Source organism: Empidonax traillii, unplaced genomic scaffold (genome assembly GCF_003031625.1).
Source record: "Empidonax traillii isolate 1590-97213 ecotype Southwest subspecies unplaced genomic scaffold, ASM303162v1 scaffold103:size1334136, whole genome shotgun sequence".
NCBI classification, from domain to species: Eukaryota; Metazoa; Chordata; class Aves; order Passeriformes; family Tyrannidae; genus Empidonax; species Empidonax traillii.
Genome location: NW_020955296.1, coordinates 505,707 through 511,143, shown reverse-complemented (window position 1 = coordinate 511,143; position 5,437 = coordinate 505,707). Strand labels below are relative to the sequence as shown.

The window sequence follows — 5,437 nt, the reverse complement described above, 5'->3', positions numbered from 1 at the left end:
TGGACCATTCAGAGACAATAAATACTATGGTAATATTGATGATGTGCTTTGAACTTTGGCAGAGCATTTCATGACGGATTCAAAGCATTTTACAAAGATGAGTTAGGCATCACAATGCTCTTGTGGAGAGTGTCTTAATGCCCTCACATTACAGAGAGGAAAACAGAAACAGAGGAACTGAGAGCATGTTGCGTGGTGCTGGCATTGAAGATGGACATAAGCTAAGGCAAACCACGTCCTGAAGCCGCCAAGACACGGGCCCAGGTTTCTTTCTACTAGCCATGCTGTGCTGGCAGCAGCACTCTCTCACTTCAGAGGTGCTCTTGACGCTGCTGGCTGGCAGGAGCTTTCACCATCTGCCATGGGCAGGAGGGGCCCTTGTTTGTGGCCCCTCAGGGGACCCGCTTCCCCCGAGCTGGCAGCTCAAGTTGCCCATACTGCTCCTGGGAGCTGGCAGAAATGTTGCTCCTGCTGCTTGGCTTACCCCACACCTCTGCCCAGTGCCTTGTTGCTGCCCTTGCAGGAGCAGCACAGCTACATTGCAGAGCTCGCCTTGTTTTCTTTACTCTTCAGAGTAAAGAAAAGGTAACACAGTCCTGGGATTATAGATAACAGCCTCAGGGTCAGAACTGTAAGTAAAAGAAAGCTGTGACATCTTTGTCTGTCTCATATTTCTCCCAGAGTCCTTGTGAGACACATACCTTGAGGGGCAGTAATGTGGACTCAATGGAATAACCTTACTGCTGGCATTTTTCAGTATCCAGATGAATTATTTCTCTGTTACCATATTTAGACTGGATCTTTCTGTTCTTAATGAGCACAAATGTGACATCAATGGCTCACGTGCCTACATCTGTTGTCTTCTGGGATACTGACCCCAGAGAGATGGCTTATTACACAGCCTTAAAGTATGCCGTACAATCTGTAAGGTTTTACCCAGCAGTGCTATATTAACTGCACATATTTGCTGTGGAAACTGTGGTCTCTATGCCTGCCTTTGCTAGCAACCAGACAGAGCATCTTTAGATACATCATTAACAACAGACCAGGAATAAGCTCTGTGCTGGTGAAGCCTTTCAAGTCAAGCTCTTGCTCCTTAGATACCATTGGCCCAGGAGTGTCAGGCTTGCAAGGCGCAGGTAGGAGCTGGCACAGTGGCTGGTCTGATGTGATGCACTGATTTCTCTGGGGTTGTCTCTGGACTTGCTTCTAGCAAGTCGTGCCCACTCCCACCCACCCGCTGGCCTGATGCTGATCTTGGCTTCCCCTTGCCTTATCAGGGCCACATGAAGCCTTACAGCAGATCTGATTCCAAGTCATCCCTGGAAAAGCAGAGCTTTGAAATTTTAAAATTTCTGATTGGAGGAGTCAGTGCAGCACTATATATTAGCACAGGCATGTGCACTTACAGAGAGCACAGTAATGACTCGGAAAGATTTGGGATTTCATGTGGATATGGATGGTTTTTCCACTGCCTTGCCTTTCCACTGCCGTTGGTGTAGGAAGTTACACTTTTGAAAGTGTGGATCTAAATAATTGCAAAATTACACCATACAAAAAATGTGTAGTTTTATGCATTTTACTCATACTGTGATTGTGTAAATAAAACCTTAGGGACACAGCAGAAGGAAATCAGGCCACTGTTTGCTGTTGACTACCTAATTTAATCATTGTTCAACCCAACTTCAGAATAACAGGGTTTGGAAAACAAAAAACCAATCTGACTTTATTATGACAAAGTAATGAACTTAGATCACTAGACATAGGTGAGGCTTCTGTAGATCAGATATCAAATCCAAATGTCACCTAGTATTAGCAACACTTTCCAGAGTTCAGGAACACAGGAAGGGCTTTTTTTTTTTTTTTATTTAATCCACTGCAGCTTAAAAACTGATTTTCTAGCCTTCTGCCAGTAGAATTCAGATAAGAATAAGGTTTAGAATATGGCTAGTCCAAAATGTAAATGTTTGATAATGCTTGGTGGTTTTTTGTTGTTTTGTTGTGATTTTTTGTTTGTTTGTTTTTCATTTGGATTTCGGGGGGGGGGGGGGTTGGTGTTTTTTTGGAAGTGAGTTATTGGGTGGTTTTTTCCTATAATTACTTTTTGAGAATAACTTGTTTGCATGATTGTTAAGAGCTGGTGATAGCTCTGTTAGTTTGCATTAGGCTGTGAGTACTGTCAGCGGAAATAAATCTAGCATTCATATTCTCCTCACAGAGCCTCAAGTTTTGCTCTATCAACACTTTTCTTAAGTTCACTGCATTAAGGATTCAATATGACAAGTTTGCACCTGGAGGCAAAGCCCGTTGCCTTCACTCCCCTCTTTCCCTGAAACCCCAAGTCTTTAATTTTCCTTTGTTCAGGATAAATGATATGTAAAGTATGTGTTGCCATGGATGCAAAACTGAAAGCCAATTGATCCTCCCCTTTTCCAGGTAGATTTAAAGCAGAATATGTAACATCAGAGGGTAGTACAGCATGGATGCCAAGATAGAGACAGACTGGGGAAGGGAGAAACTACTTTAAAATGGAAGTTCCCATAGCTCAAAAGTGTCTTGTTGAAATAAAGCTACTCTTTTGACCCCTGGGGAAGTTGCTGGACTTCTCCACGTGCTTGGCAGCATTCCTCTGCTGCCTCCTCTCCTCCCTGTGCTTCCCACCATGCGAATGACACAGTTCATTCCCCTTTCCCACCCAAACCCGCTCAGATTTGAGCTGTGTCCCAGATATTTGTTGTGTATGCCACAGATTACGGAACAATGGCATTTTAAATGCCATGCTAGAGTGCTGTGAAGATGAATGTCTGAGAGTGCTGCTGAAGGATCCTCAGCTGCTGAATAACCTGGCAGGGTCAAGCTGCCTATCCGCCTAGAGCAGGCAGGTAGGGAGAGTGGAACACACTGCCACTCATGGCTCAGGGACTTCTGGAGATGACACCTCAGCCACTGTGTTCTTCTCTTGCAGCAGATGAGACCATGCACCTGGTTTTGATGAACAGTACATGGGGAAGTGTTGAGCTGCGGCAAGAGGCAGTCATCTCACAAGAGTGCTGCAGTGCCAGAGAGGGACACGGTGGGGTGTAGGATAAATAAATACATTTCAGAAGTGGTTTACAATGTTCCTCTAACCTAATTTCAACCTTATCTTTTATACCTATTGCATTTCCCATGGCTTTATACCCTTTCCTTTCAGCAGCAGCATACTTAACAGAACATTAATTTTCCATTGGAATTATGTTGGAATGTGACCTCCACAAAAGTCCATTAAAACTGTTTTATTTAATTTTGTCTAAAGAGTGTAGCATTGCCTCCATAGACTTCCACCAAAATTGACTCATTTTGCTTCAGATTATTTTTTCCCCCACAGGACTGCATTATTACAGCTCGAGCTTGTTCCTTGTTGCTGTAACTACACGTTTTATTCCAGCTTGGGTTAGGTGTTAAATGCCTTTTTGGGGGGGTTCATATTTTTCATTGTGGGGCAAGCACTGTGTACCTGTGGGCAGAGCCCTGCTCGGCAGTGCATGGCTCACAGTGGAGGGGGCCAGAGGAGCCTGCAGCTGGGTGAGCACAAAGCTGAAATTAGCTTCTCGTTTGGGTAGCTCGATGTCTCTGTTACAGGGGCAGGGGAAAGGTGAGGGCATCTGCAGAAGCAGCGGGGACCATTGTTTCCCTTGTTTCCAACAATCGCCCCGTTGTAGGGCCCTCACTCCTTTGTCATTCATAAGAGCTACTGTGGCAGAAAGGCACTTTCTTTTTTCTAACTGAAATGGGCTTTAATAAAGCTATTGTATTTGATCACTGGTTAAGGAAACAATAATTTAGCATAATAGAAAAAGATCATTAATGTTCAATGAACCTAACACTCTGCTCCAGTTTTTGTTGCCCTAGAGAGATGGAGTAAACTCTTCTTCCTTAATTGAAGACTAAATAGAGTACATTTCATTTTTCATTTCCAGCACTTTTTCCAATAGGCTTGTGATGTTCGCTAATGTGTGCTGAAAGGGCTGGACTGCCTACAAGCAGAAGAGAAATTGGGTGGGAGGGTTTAGAGCACATAAAAACTTGCTTGTTCCTCATCAGACAGGTCTCTAGGGCCTTTGACTTCTTTCTTGACAAGCCTCATTTCTAAAGCCCCTAAGGACCGTGCCAAGGAGATGTGGTAGTCCATTACATTACAAAATAGAGAGGAATAGAGGACAATGCTCACATCCCTAAATGTCCCACATCCAGCCCTCCATAGGACACCTACATCAGGGAGAGACACAGCTAAAATTGGTGTTTGGATGGCATTTTGACTGCAAATGCAATTTTGTATGAAAGCAAGCTGATAAATTCTTACAGGCATAAGGTCTGCACCACTGCAGCTCTGAATTCAAATGCCAGAGCCTGCTCCTATGAAAGCACAGCCATTGCATTTTGCTCTGGTGAAAGCTTAGGGCCACCTCCACCTCCGTGGATCGCTTCAAACACTTCATCACCATCATTTACAGTCACCTGCACCCATCTACTCTTTCAGAGCCACAGCACAGCTCCTGTCCTCAGCACTCCCCTCACATGGGTTGGAATGTACCTCTGCATCCAATACTCTCCATCGGTGTTGTTGGGTGCAAGGATGGCTCTGGCTGCTGTGGCTTGTGCGGGAGTGAGCTCTGGCCAAGCATAAGACAAGGAGGTGAAGCACACGGCAGACACTGCCGTTTCAGCCCTGCCCAAGCAGCTTGCTCACTATCTGCAGGCAAAAGGTGAGCTGCTTCCAGCCTAAGTGCTGGGCCAGCTGGACCTGACTGAATTAAATGCCTGAGCTCAGCTGTCACGAAACAAACAACTCCACAGAAAAGCTGTGGCACAGCTAATAGCATCCCTGTAGCCTTCGTTTAGTGCAGTAAAAGAGGGCACCGCCAAGGACCATTTTTCCCCTAGAGTCCTGCTTGATGGATTTTGCAATCGGAGAATGCACCATCCTCATTCCCTGCTGTGCAAGAGCAAAACTAGAGGACACAACGATCAGCGCGGCAAGAAGCAAACTGAAGCAAACTGGGTAGCGGTGCTGCAGCAGGAACTTACCCAAAAGAAATAATAAAGGACTTCCAGTGCACGTTGTTACACTGCCCGATGTTCAGGACAGACATCACTGATAAAAAACCACGCGAATTGCAGTGATAATTAACAACAAGATTAACGATAATCGCGTGTTCCGGAGCACAGCGAGTCCCTGATGATGCGCAGCGCCTTCGCTGTCACCGAGTGATCTCTGTGTGGGCGCGAGTGGGTGTTCGTGCGGGCATCGCAGGAGCCAAGTGCTTGGGCCAGCTGAGGGCACGTTTTGGGGGTGTCTGACTCTTCCGGGCAGCGGACCAGCAACAACCCCAGCCCAGCGAGCCGCCCGGGCGGCATCGCCGGTTTAAGGCTGCGGAGGGCCCGGCCAGCCCCGGGG

The 5,437-nt window shown here is 46.1% G+C and overlaps 1 long non-coding RNA gene across 1 annotated transcript in view; it reads left to right on the top strand.

Annotated features, from left to right (window-relative positions):
* Positions 1-221: 221 nt before the first annotated feature.
* The window catches only part of LOC114056761, a 30,008-nt gene continuing 24,792 nt past the window's right edge, over positions 222-5,437 (top strand). The window contains exons 1-2 of the long non-coding RNA XR_003571083.1: positions 222-235; positions 502-507. This is a non-coding gene — a long non-coding RNA (uncharacterized LOC114056761). The remainder of the gene's footprint in view (positions 236-501; positions 508-5,437) is intronic.